The sequence below is a fragment of the Pimephales promelas genome, chromosome 10, assembly GCF_988280905.1.
Source record: "Pimephales promelas chromosome 10, fPimPro1.hap1.1, whole genome shotgun sequence".
NCBI classification, from domain to species: domain Eukaryota; kingdom Metazoa; phylum Chordata; class Actinopteri; order Cypriniformes; family Leuciscidae; genus Pimephales; species Pimephales promelas.
This window is the reverse complement of record NC_142778.1, coordinates 26614114-26628903: the sequence shown is the minus strand read 5'-3', so window position 1 is coordinate 26628903 and position 14790 is coordinate 26614114. Positions and strand designations below refer to the sequence as shown.

Genomic DNA, 14790 nt, shown 5'->3' with positions numbered 1-14790 from the left:
TGCGGTTTGATTTTCAGTTTTCGTTTCGCTGTGATCCCGCAGTGCGGTGTCGTGGGCCAACGCATAATATCTCATGTCGTTATATTCATGATTTGTGAATTTGTGTAACTGTGTTTCTCCGATCCAACATTTTTTTTTCGCTGCTCCGTATAAGGTCCATACGGACTTTTTTTCCATCTCGTACATTGCTCTCTTCACTCCCTGCGCTCCATGAATTCCGCGCGTCATCATAATCACGTGACTGAAACCCAGCTATTGTCCCAAATGTTTAAGACCACAAAAAATCTCACCTTAAACCTGTAAATAAAATTATATATATATATATATAATATTGAATTAATGCAATATATATATATATATATATATATATATATATATATATAGTTTTGAATTAATGCAAAATATATTGTACTTGTCAAGGACATGTTTGGTCTGTCTTGTTTTTTGAAATGACCTCATTTTGAGCAGAAACATATCGGCTGCGTCCGAAACCGCATACTCAATGAGTAACTGTTAGGTATTTATAGCCAAATCTCGTTGAGTATGAATGAGAACCGGACATCTGCCATGTTGACGTTATCATGTGACCTACTACGACGCGTTATCATCATATCACAAGCGCAAAAACTTAACAGAAATGAACAACGACACGTTTAATTCTTCTATCTATAAATATCTTGACATTGATGAAACTTGCTCATTTTGTTGTGGTATTGTTGAAGAAACAGCTGGCCATTCATTTTGTGAATACATTTAAGGTTGATTTAAGTTGTTATATTTTAAACCCTATGCCTACTAATGTGACCCACAGTGTTATTCTTATAACGATATTTTTTTTTATTAAGAAACCCCCAAATCGTCACCTCTTAAATATGTTGTTAATTTCTTTATTTTATACCCAAAAAGTTTCTCCTTTAAGTTTTCCTCCTTTTCTTGATGAATTTACCTCGTTTCATCCCTCAGACCTATAACAACAACAAAACAACAACATTTTTCATGTATTATGAAGAACTATTTAAAGATATTTAGCCTTGTTATTGTTCCTTTTTCCTGTATTATGATGTAAACAAACCAATGATCTTTATGTTTTCTGTTTTGTCTTTATGACTAATTGACTATTATGGTATCTTTCCATGATCTTGTATGTAGTTTATAAGTTTAAATTATATGAGCGACAGGTGTACTAACACTTCATAACATCAGTGACTCGACAGCACAACCTAGAACAGTTTTCCTATGCGTTTATAATGTCTGCAAAAAGGAGACGGGCAGCTGCTCGAAGATCTCTTTTGGAGAAAACTGTTGATTTTATACTCGAAAAATGTAAGTATCACTCCTTAAAAATTAATATTACCTCAGAATGAATTGCATTGTTAGCCCACCCCAAAACTTAAACAAAATAATAATATTAAATGCTGACCAATACTTAATTATACTACTTTTTTATATACTAAGAATATAATTTAATATAACAAGCAAAATGTAATTTGTTTTTTCATATGACAGTTATGCATGAATACATTTATATTCATAAATGCAGTGAAACATCTCAATTATCAGTCATTTATCGATGAATTAATGGATACATTAATTAAATAATTAAATTTTATATACTGACAACAATAATAAAAATGAATAAATGAGTAAAAGAACAAATAAAAGTAACCATCACAATAAACAAATGCATTATACAAGTCAACAACACATGAAACAAAGCTTTATTCAAACTACAAGCATGTATTTACAGCCGCTGAACACCACATCATGCCGACTCAACACAGCGGTTCCCATTCTGCAGCTTTATTCTGCTGAATTCACCAGAGGTGACTGTGCCTTCGTGCCGGAGCTTGTTGCTGTGCTGCGCTTCACAATCTGAGGCAATAAGGGCAGGTGGAGAGATAGAGGGTCTCGTAAAGGCAGGTGGAGAGATGGAGGGACTCATAAGGGCAGGTAGAGAGATGGAGGGACTCATAAGGGCAGGTGGAGAGATGGAGGGACTCATCCATGGCACCACTTCCAGGAAGCACCTCTGGGCTCCTCATCCTCAGTGCTCACACCAGTCTGCAGACATTTCAGATCCTACAAAAATGCACAAACATTATACAAAAGCAGTCATTTTAACACAATGTCATTTGATTTATGTATTAAAAATAACCTTACTTTATATTTGAGTAAAATCCCTAAAACAAATGCTACCATCATCTTTCCTTGCAGGTCCTGCTCCACCACAAAAGCTATGAAGCAAATGCACAGAAATCAAGAATCAGAAAAGTGTTGTAATTTCTCTACTTGAATTTACAATAATTCAAATAAACTACAATTTAAGATTGAATAGATTTTGTTATCCATTTCTGTAGTATACTCACTCAAAGCCTTTGATGACAGCATTCAGCATCATGAGCCTCTCTCCACCGGATAAACACGCGTGTTCTTCTGTCCCTGTAACATACAGACAAGATTCACATTATGAGCTCAACACTGAATTTACATGCCGAGGTTGATGTGTTAACTCACTTTTAATCCAACTTAAATGTTCCTTAATACATCAACACTAATAAGGGACAAATTAAATATAACATATTTAGTTACTTTATAGATTTGTTTATTTACCGTATTTACAGCACATTTGTCTAATGTAAGTAGCGTTGACAACAGTGAATTATCCTTCATAATAGCACACATAACGTTACATCACTCGGATGTATTTTTCATGTTGGGATGTGCTCATCTGCAATACTTAAACAATATTTTCATTTCAGAGGTAAATAGACATTTTAAATAAGCATGTTTAAGATGTAACGTTATATGGTTATCCATTTTAGAAACTTACGTGTAGCCTACTTACTGGAGCTCCAGCCCGATCTCATGAAAGTTCGTATCTATGGCACGAATGTCATTTCTCGTGGCATTTATACGCCAAAAACAGTTTTTGCGTGTATATGGCACGCGATTTTCGCGTACATATGATAGGCACTTTTTTGCGTATAATACGCACGAACTCCCCACCCCCCTCCCCCCTAAACCTAACCCAGGGTTTTTTAGTGTGTACCATATACACGAAAAAAACACTTTTGGCGTATAAATGCCACGAGAAATGACACTCGTGGTATAGATACGCATCTTCATGAGACTGTGTTGGGAGCTCCCCTGTTTAACTAACTAATAAAACATGTGTTTACAGCAAAATCACAACTATACTATACTGTCTAAGTCCTTTAGACCTTCAACAGTTAAAACGTTTACTCTGTTAGTAGTTTAACACATACGATTTAAACACAAGGAACCGTGTTTTACTCACATTTGAAAACCCCCTGCTTCGCTGATCTCCGCGATGTTGATAATGACGTATGCTCTCCGGTGGCCCCCTGGGATAGATGAGTATCCATTGGATGAACACTCAAAAATCTGAGGAGATCATCCGGGAACTTCTCGCCTACTCTTTTATGAGTACTGAGGTTTCGGACATACTACTCCTTTCAAATACTGTTTTCCCCTACTATATAGTACGAAAGTAGGAATATTCGGACGTACTATAAGTATACGTATGCCCGAATCTCGCGTTAATTAGTACGTCACTCTGGTAATTCTCGCCTACTCTTTTACGGATACTAAGGATTCGGACATACTTATTCGTTCGCCTACTGCTTTTCCCCTACTATATAGTAGGGAAGTATGCGGTTTCGGACGCAGCCATCAAGATTTCAAAAAAGAAGCTGAACATTGTAGCATGCTAGCTCTCTGTCATCGCCAGAGTTGTCTGACACGGTGGCAAGACTTCTGACATTGTGTATTCAGAATGATCTGACAAGGCATCCACTCATGTTCTGTCAAGGCTGATTCGAAATGTGGTAATGGTCTCATCCCTGTCCATCGTCCCTCTCCGCACGCATCAGCCGTATGCATAGGTGGCGTTTAGATGCAACGTCCCAGAAATGCATGAGCTGAGCGCTTCACGCGACCTCCTGGGCCGCGCTAGCCGTGCGGCGATGGCAGGGGACGCGATTCAGTGTGACACTCCTGGTTGGAGCTGCCAAACTGCCACTTCCTGTCCCCTTTATTCACACATTGAGGGAGTTGAAATACAGTGTTTTGAAAATCACTGATAAGACATCTGTCCGCTTGTCTGGCCTTTCTGTTTGACTGTCATGATCATGTTTGGCCACCTCTCATTCAAAGTCAATGCCAGCTCTGATCTGCATCACAGAGGAGCAGATAGTGCTGCTATGGCATTTAATGGTCAGTTCAGTTATTTCTAACCTGATTAAGAAAGTTTTATAGATAAAAGCAACAGAACAATAAATGCAATCTTAATACACTGCTTAATTCATGCTTGCATTGTGCTAATCCATGTTATCAGTGTGTTTAAACATGCTAACAATGCTAATTCATGCTTACTATGTGTTAAAATGGAACACTTAAAATTAACTGGTTGAAGTCCTTCCTTAATAACAATAACTTTTGGTTTCACAAGAAAAAAAAAGTTTGTTATTTCACTCCCCATCGTCTCCCTATCAAACTATCCCAGTTTCATCCGCAAGTCTTGTTGTACTGGAAGATCTTATTCAACCATAATTTTACACCACACAAAACCCCAATATGGAATAATAGGTAACACTTTACAATACGGGTGCACTAATATGCATTAATTCATGCTTAACTAATACACAGATAATCATGAGTTAATGTATAACTATTGAAGAACTAAACCATTGATTAATTACTGCATCTGTAACTAATAAAGAGTCTATATGATTAATAGATTAAGTAATACATGAATTGCTATTAATTCAATGTGTCATTGTGTATTAATTCCTTAATAACATATTTTATTAACTAATAGTGTAAATTAATGTGTTAATTACCACAATTAGTCAAAGCTATGCACTTCAACTTCCAGTTGTCTGCTTTAATTAATCATTAGCTAATGATTTGCAAAGGTATCATTATGTTATGACTTTACTTGTTGAGGCACATCATTATTAACTAGTCATTTAGTAATTGTAGCAATTTTCACATGAATTTGCACTAACAATTAAGTAAGTAATCATGTATTAATGCATATTAGTGTACCTGTCATATTATCTAGAAGTTTAAATACAAGGCTTTGGCTCATTCTGGTAATTAACATATTAATTAACACTATTAGTTAAAAAAAATAGTTATTATGGAATTAATCCACACTTACATATTTAATTAAAAACAAATCATGTATGTACTAATACATTAACCTTACAGACTCTTAATTAGTTCCTAATGTGGTAATCATTAATGAATAGCTTAGATAATCATTAGTTACACATTAATTCAGTATTATCTGTGCATTATTTAAGCATGAATTAAAGGACAACTCCGGCGCAAAATGAACCTTTAGTCTAATTACACATTGTTACCTAGTCAACCGTTATCTGAGATTTGTTTTCATGATTGCCGAATGTAAATAGTTTTATCTCTAAAAACAGTTTAGCCTATAACGCTAGTATAATGCTAGTATATAGGGCATAGAGTAATGACAAATAAAAATCGCTTGTTATTACCACTAAAAAGGCTCAAAATAGCCCCACAGTAACACGACAGCATAAAAAAAAAGTCCCTACATTCAAACCGAAGCATTGAGAACTTTGTCAGTGTCCATACAGTTTAATAAGCAGATGTTTTATACACACAGTAAATTTCGCGAATTCAGGAAGAAGCCATCTTGGAAAAATAGTCTCTACCAGTCGATCTACGAACGCCGATCCAAGTGCGCTGGTGAGATGTGAATAAGGTGATAAGGTGAGCGCGAACAGTAGGCTACGTGTACATATTGAAGACAAGTAAACGGTTTGTGTTTGTGTTTCTTCTGGAAACAACGGATCATATGAGATTCTGCACAGTTCAGCGCACTTAGATCGGCGTTTGTAGATCGACTGGTAGAGACTATTTTTCAAAGATGGCTTCTTCCTGTATTCGCGAAATTTACTGTGTGTATAAAATATCTTCTTATTAAACTGTGTGGACACTGACAAAGTTCTCAACGCTTCGGTTTGAATGTAGGGACCCTTTCCAGACAGCAAACCGACATTGAATCAACGTGGAAACGACGTCTCTCATGACATTGAAACAACGTTGATTTTGCTCATCGAATTAACGTTGAACCAACGTCAGACGCGGCATTATTCAAAGCTAAATGAAAATCGAAAATTGGTTTGCTTTCATAACGTTGAAACAACGCGTTGATTTCAAGTTGATTTTCCGTTAGTTTTGAAAGAATGACGCGTCTGACGTTGGTTCAACGTTAATTCGATGAGCAAAACAATGTCAGATCAACGTTGTTTCGATGTCATATTTCCACGTTGATTCAATGTCAGTTTGCTATCTGGGTTGTTATGCTGTCGTTTTGGTGTGGGGCTATTTTGAGCCTTGTTAGTGGTAATAACAAGCGATTTTTATTTGTCATTACTCTATGCCCTATATACTAGCATTGAACTAGCGTTATAGGCTAAACTGTTTTTAGAGATAAAACTATTTACATTCGGCAATCATAAAAACAAATCTCAGATAACGGTTGACTAGGTAGCAATGTGTAATTAGACCAAAGGTTCATTTTGCGCCGGAGTTGTCCTTTAATGCTTATTAGTGCACCCTTATTGTAAAGTGTTACCGAATAATAGATATATCACAATAAGAATCACTGTATAGTAAGGATTGGATGGAGAAAGCTATCTGGTCGGTGATGCATTTAGTCGATAGCTGATATAACAAATATGATATATAAATATGAGAGAGACTAATAAACAAGAAAACTACAAAGGACTACAAAACATGGCATAAAACAGGAAATGACACAAGTCCACACAAGACAAGGAAAACACAAGACAGGAATTGTGACATTGATACTAGGGTTGCAACTTGCCATTGATTTCTATTATAATAAACAAACTGAAAAACTGAAGCAAATACATGATAATAATTGTTTATTGTATATTATACTGTAGATATTTTTTTTAATACACTTGCATGCACATGTAACAATACATAGAAACAATATTATAATAAATGAGCAAAATTCATACACAATAAGGCAGGCTGTTCAAAGCATGTAAATACTAATATATTCCATGTTATAAATCTTAAAAGGAGGTGGTAATTTCTCTATACCAAAATCTCAGATGGTCACATTTATTCAGCTTTTATGAATCTTAAAAATATTGAAGGGCAGGATGCTGCATGTTAGCAGCGGAGCATGTCAACAGTGAATCAACAGTGCTCATAAACGGATGTACTTGTTCTCACTAAAAGCGAGCAGAGGCTTGGACCCGGAAACAGTATTCCTTACATCATGACTTAACATTTTATCTAATAACAGAGTATATCAATATATTCAATATGAATCCAAACAATCAAGAATTTCTTGTGAAGTCAAAAACATTCAGTATGGGTCCAAGTTGGTCACTCAAATTGGCTGGATTGATTGACCAACAGACAGCTGCTTAAAAAAGATGTCTGTATGAATTGTTCTTCATGCATTACATTGCTACACCCTTGATATCGGACAATGGACCCTTTTGCCAACAAAATTTCACAGAAATTTCACAAATGTAAATGCACCTTTAATCCGTTGCAGCATAAAATGCAATCAACAAAATTTTCACAAGGGATGTTTGAGGTTATTTCATGAGTTCCTTTGCCCATGTAATCTTTAAGATAATAAGGTTAAGCGTATTTGGCTTGCTGTCCATAATGGACGGGCTCGAGAAAGCAGCTTCAACTCGAGCTGAGATATACCCCCCAGTGGGACTACTAATGATTGGATAATTAGTATGATGGCAAGATGCAGTCTGAAAAGTGAAAAGGTACAGCAGCTTTGTTTTTCCTCTCTGGTGGATGGTCATGGCACTTGATTTTCAGGTCTACAAAGCAGAGGTTTTCATTCCTGTTCAAACTTGTACAGAATACTGTGTCAAGTATGCCAAATTCTATATTAAAGGGTTAGTTCACCCAAAAATGAAAATTCTGTCAGTATTTACTCACCCTCATGTTGTTTCAACCCCGTAAGACCTTCGTTCATCTTCGGAACACAAATTAAGATATTTAAGATATTAAGATCGCTCCTGCATACAGTCCATAGGCTTCTTGAGGGACTGGCTCTTGCTGTCCTCGAAAAAAGTCATTAAAGACATCGTTAAAATAGTCCAAGTGACTACAGGGGCTCAATCTTAAGTTTATCAAACGACGAGAACACTTTTGTGTGCAAAAAAACAACAAAAATAACGACTTTATTTCAACTATCACTTCCTTCTCCATGAGCCTGTAAGTCAGTTAACGTAGTGTGATTGCGTAGAGCTACGTCACACGTAGGCTCACTATTGGCCGACGCTGGTCATGTGTGTGTGATGCGTGTGACGTACAATAACAGAAGCTTACGCTATTAAACTAGTAACCTGACTCGCGCAGAGGGAGAAATAAACGAATAGTTGAAATAAAGTCGTTATTTTTGTTGTTTTTTTGCGCACAAAAGTGTTCTCGTCGTTTGATAAACTTAAGATTGAGCCCCTGTAGTCACTTGGACTATTTTAACGATGTCTTTAATGACTTTTCGAGGACAGCAAGAGCCAGTCCCTCAAGAAGCCTATGGACTGTATGCAGGAGCGATCTTAATATCTTAAATATCTTAATTTGTGTTCCGAAGATGAACGAAGGTCTTACGGGGTTGGAACAACATGAGGGTGAGTAAATACTGACAGAATTTTCATTTTTGGGTGAACTAACCCTTTAACGTGATAGTTGTGAAACTAAAAATAAGTTCACTATCCTTGTGACATTTCAAACCTGTTTGACTTTCTGTTTGTAGAACCCAAAATCCTGTCTCAGACATAATGCAACCCCAGGCACCGTTCACTTTCATATCGTGGAAAAAAAAACCCTGTATAATTCATTAATTCATTCTTAAATGATCTCATCTCATTCAATGTAACGCAACCATTTATGTAAAAATGCAAAAGTATTCTGTTGAGCTACAAAAATGTTCAAGAAATGATAAAAAGTATCATGTGCGTCCACATTTCATGTGTTATGAGTTGTCAGTCTTATGAAGACTCACCACATTACAGCACCTTATTATTTATATTACATTTTACCTAAGAAAGAATTCACAAAGGAAACATCTGTAGTTTTTTTTAGAGAACAACTCATTGTGCATTTATAAATAGCTTAGAGTTAATAACAATTACTTTCAGATTAATAAAACAATATGCTATGCTTAACAGAATAAAACAGGTTTTTTTTTTTCAGATAAAACGTGCATACAGTATAACTTAAATGTGGAAAATGCATGAAATTCTTACCTTTCATAAAAATGTATATTTGAACTATTAGAAAATATGTAATTTTTTTTTAAAGTAGCCTATAGGATTCATAAGAAATCATCAAAATGAGGAATCCTATTGGTCATCATTGTTCATTTTCCACATATATCATACATGCATCACCAAATAATTTAATGCGCTCGCTTACCTTAAGAATGCAAACACAAAAACAAGAGGATATATGTAGGCTAATATAGTTCTAAAAGTAACATTTCTCTATTTATTAATGTAACTATTTATGTAATTAATAATCATCATGCCATGTATTTATATATTTGAGACCAAAAGCACAAAAAATGTAGACAGTGAAATGAAGCATTGTATAAAAAGGATAACAAATGCATTGTATGAATCTCTCATATATTTACATTTTCTGTTTATTACAAAGTATAGTTAATCTGAAAATACATTTGATTTCATTCACTGTTGCTTTACAGATAGTTACTAAACAAATGTATCCTGAAATAAACACAAACACTGGCACCAAGCACAACATGCTTGACTCTGCCAATGTGATCTGACTTGACCCTGTGACAGGTGTACTTGTCAAGGACGAGCCTGTCCCTTCCGATTCCACTTCATGTAAATGCACAAGAGACACAGGTTTTCATGTTTTTTGCGTGGCAGGAATCAAATCTTTTTTGTTTTTGTTAAACTGAAACACAGTAAATATAAAGTCTTTGAATGATTAGACAACAATTCGACAGCAAATATCATAGATCATGATTAATAATCCACTGCAGAGGAAACATGAAATGCAGACATCATTAGCATTGACTCTAACTGTTGCAAAACCCATTCTGACACTCTTCTGATTAATGTGAGTTGGCAGACATCAGCGTCAGCTTTAATCTGAAGGCGATGATAGGCTTTGAAATATGGCCAGGGTATTGTAAACTCTTTAAAACCGTGAATGCCTCATCCAGACAGATTTAATAGAACCTTCCTCCCATGCACTGACCCAATCATGGGATTTCAAATGTGATGTATAACAAAATGCAAGACATTCATTAAATTGCATATGCCAATTTTCTGAGCATACTTTAATAGGCTATTTGATTTAATCCTCATGTTCTGTTGAGATTAACTTTATTGTTGTCATGTTTGGAGTCCAAGTGTAAAAACAATAATAGCAAAATCGAAAGCTAACGTCTTATTCTCCTGTCAGTATTATAATATATATATATATATATATATATATATATATATATATATATTCGAAGTTATTCGAAAAGTATATTCGAAATATATATATATATATTCGATAAGTTATTCGTAGCCCAGTAGGCATATATGTCTCTTTTGCATATATGTCTCATAATGCAACCCCAGGCACCGTTCACTTTCATATCGTGGAAAAAAAAACCCTGTATAATTCATTAATTCATTCTTAAATGATCTCATCTCATTCAATGTAACGCAACCATTTATGTAAAAATGCAAAAGTATTCTGTTGAGCTACAAAAATGTTCAAGAAATGATAAAAAGTATCATGTGCGTCCACATTTCATGTGTTATGAGTTGTCAGTCTTATGAAGACTCACCACATTACAGCACCTTGTCTAACATTATCAGTGAATACCTCCCAAACTATCATTGAAATATTTACAGATATAAAGGGTAAATAAATAAATAACCAGCCCGTTCTCATCCTTTAACGTCATATAGAACGCTATATGACAAAACGGCGCTATACTACGCACATGGCACCCTTTATCGTTAATATAACACGAGAACCCAAGACGTTATAAATCCTTTAGCGTGAATATGACACGCACACCCTACCCCACACCTAAACTTAGCCCTCACAGCACTTGTTATATTAACGATAACGTGTGCCATGTGCGTAGTATAGCGCCGTTTTGTCATATAGCGTTCTATATGACGTTAAAGGATGAGAATGCGTTGAAATAACACATTAAAAACACAAGCACAGTCAAACAAATTATATTAACCACTTGTGTAACATCCTATAGGCCTATCTAAAGAAATTAAAGCAATGATGGCATTTATCTGCTAAAATTTCACCTAAATCACAGTTTAACACAGTTGTACAATACGCTGGATGACTAAAACATATCAAAATACAAACATGTGGCATTTAGTTGATTTTGTAGCACAATGTTCATTAGATTCGTTAGATGTGCAGCTAAATCATCAACGCGTTCTCATCCTAGGGCATAGTGACAATTTTGAAATTTCGTCTAAATTGAACGCACATGGCACCCTTTAGTTCAATATAACACAAAGCTGTTTGATTATGGTATAGGTTTAGTTCTGTGGTAGGTTTAGGGTTAGACCACTAGGAGGCGCCTTCTTGCCCATATATATCTGCCTCTCATATTGACGCTAAAGGGTGCCATGTGCGTTGAGCTTTGTTCGGTTATGGTAGGTTTAGGGTTAGACCACTAGGAGGCGCCTTCTGGCCCATATATATCTGCCTCTCATGTTGATGCTGAAGGGTGCCATGTTTTTTGGATGTAGACAAAATGTCAAAAGCGTCAGTATATGATGCCTTAATTGTACTAAATGGATACAGAATAAAACGTAAGTAGCCTATAATTATTATGCTCATTACGATTAATAGTATTAGTAAATATAGGCTACTCGCAGTGCCCGAAGTTGGCTGCTATTATCGGAGAAAGAGTTGGACGGCCACATCGTCATACTTCTTCCAATCAGTCATATAAGCTGTTTCAGTTTTTCAGTAATTTAGTTGTAGTCTTTAATATTGTTCAGACAGCACAAACATGAACACAAACACACCCACAGTCTCTCATGCTTCTTTCCCATACCTTCAACATGTCAGTTCTGCACAGAAGAATGACAGAGACGTGATAACGTGTTGGAGAACACACACACACACACACATACATCTTCGCATACAGACATCAAAGAGGTGTAGAATCTTGTCAAAGCTGTGAACATCAGCCTGTGTGCTTGGCAGGGTGAGTCCTTCCCTCATGAGAAAATGCCCCAATAATAACAGGAGCTGTGAGACAGAGGTGTCAACTCTGTCCATCAGCTTGGTGTAAGGATATTACATTTTACCTAAGAAAGAATTCACAAAGGAAACATCTGTAGTTTTTTTTAGAGAACAACTCATTGTGCATTTATAAATAGCTTAGAGTTAATAACAATTACTTTCAGATTAATAAAACAATATGCTATGCTTAACAGAATAAAACAGGTTTTTTTTTTTCAGATAAAACGTGCATACAGTATAACTTAAATGTGGAAAATGCATGAAATTCTTACCTTTCATAAAAATGTATATTTGAACTATTAGAAAATATGTAATTTTTTTTTAAAGTAGCCTATAGGATTCATAAGAAATCATCAAAATGAGGAATCCTATTGGTCATCATTGTTCATTTTCCACATATATCATACATGCATCACCAAATAATTTAATGCGCTCGCTTACCTTAAGAATGCAAACACAAAAACAAGAGGATATATGTAGGCTAATATAGTTCTAAAAGTAACATTTCTCTATTTATTAATGTAACTATTTATGTAATTAATAATCATCATGCCATGTATTTATATATTTGAGACCAAAAGCACAAAAAATGTAGACAGTGAAATGAAGCATTGTATAAAAAGGATAACAAATGCATTGTATGAATCTCTCATATATTTACATTTTCTGTTTATTACAAAGTATAGTTAATCTGAAAATACATTTGATTTCATTCACTGTTGCTTTACAGATAGTTACTAAACAAATGTATCCTGAAATAAACACAAACACTGGCACCAAGCACAACATGCTTGACTCTGCCAATGTGATCTGACTTGACCCTGTGACAGGTGTACTTGTCAAGGACGAGCCTGTCCCTTCCGATTCCACTTCATGTAAATGCACAAGAGACACGGGTTTTCATGTTTTTTGCGTGGCAGGAATCAAATCTTTTTTGTTTTTGTTAAACTGAAACACAGTAAATATAAAGTCTTTGAATGATTAGACAACAATTCGACAGCAAATATCATAGATCATGATTAATAATCCACTGCAGAGGAAACATGAAATGCAGACATCATTAGCATTGACTCTAACTGTTGCAAAACCCATTCTGACACTCTTCTGATTAATGTGAGTTGGCAGACATCAGCGTCAGCTTTAATCTGAAGGCGATGATAGGCTTTGAAATATGGCCAGGGTATTGTAAACTCTTTAAAACCGTGAATGCCTCATCCAGACAGATTTAATAGAACCTTCCTCCCATGCACTGACCCAATCATGGGATTTCAAATGTGATGTATAACAAAATGCAAGACATTCATTAAATTGCATATGCCAATTTTCTGAGCATACTTTAATAGGCTATTTGATTTAATCCTCATGTTCTGTTGAGATTAACTTTATTGTTGTCATGTTTGGAGTCCAAGTGTAAAAACAATAATAGCAAAATCGAAAGCTAACGTCTTATTCTCCTGTCAGTATTATAATATATATATATATATATATATATATATATATATATATATTCGAAGTTATTCGAAAAGTATATTCGAAATATATATATATATATTCGATAAGTTATTCGTAGCCCAGTAGGCATATATGTCTCTTTTAAACAAATGCACTTTTAAAAATTGCGATTGGCATCCATTAATGAAACAACGTTTCTGTTTGGGTTAAATTTGACAAAAAATGTCAGTCAAGCAGCAGTTCTAAAAGAAGGGTTCGGGACCCACGGGGGGCCTTAGCAAACTTCCAAGGGGGCCTCAAGATGACTCAAAATGATTTAAAATAAGGAAAAGCAAGCATTAACATAAGTAGAAACAAAACAACAACAAAAAAAACATTTTTTGTACATTTTAATTCATCACCTCAACAAGAGGCTACAGAGAAACAAATAACCACTTTAAGAAGGAACTTCAATAACTTCTGCATTATCAGAACACAGTGAATACATAAAAAACCTGCATTTCCCTGGGTAGTTCTAAATGAAGAAAAGTCCTATAAAAAGTACATTGTTAATGAATTCACAGCTATGAAGCCCGGAAAACAAACCATGCTTCGTCTGGAGGTGGGGGTGACTGTTTATGCGAAGTTACCCCCAACCCACCACTGTCTCTCACATCCTCATTCACAAGAAATGTTGCTATGACAGCGGGATATTGACAGGTGTGACAGAACTTTGATTGCAGTGACAGAACTTTGATTGCAGCGTCAGCCTCCGAGCTGGGGCTTGTCATCTGTCAGGTGTGAGCAAAGCTCTGCTGTGCTGACACTTATAAATATGGACGGCAGAAAAAGAGAATGTTTTAAAGCACTTAGATAATGACTTAACTGATGGTCCTGTCCTTGTGTGGACATCATACCTTTACATCACAGCAAACTGCACCAATACGCTGATTTCACGCAGCCGCCATTTTGAAATGGCTCTGGTGGGAATAAAACTGGAAGTGACGCCTTTAATCATAGGAGAGTCGC

General features: G+C 35.5%; 1 long non-coding RNA gene across 3 annotated transcripts; it reads right to left on the bottom strand.

Annotated features, from left to right (window-relative positions):
- Positions 1-1686: 1686 nt before the first annotated feature.
- On the bottom strand, positions 1687-8947 carry LOC148977419 (uncharacterized). 3 transcript variants are annotated; one of them, XR_016145380.1, is made up of 4 exons: positions 8011-8947; positions 2367-2439; positions 2197-2234; positions 1687-2079 (listed from the first exon to the last, which is right to left on the bottom strand). It is a non-coding gene; the product is annotated as an uncharacterized LOC148977419 (long non-coding RNA). The 3 variants fall into 3 exon arrangements; XR_016145379.1 differs by having other exon boundaries at positions 2161-2234; positions 8011-8723; XR_016145378.1 differs by lacking the exon at positions 8011-8947 and adding an exon at positions 3299-4429.
- Between the last annotated feature and the right edge of the window lie 5843 nt (positions 8948-14790).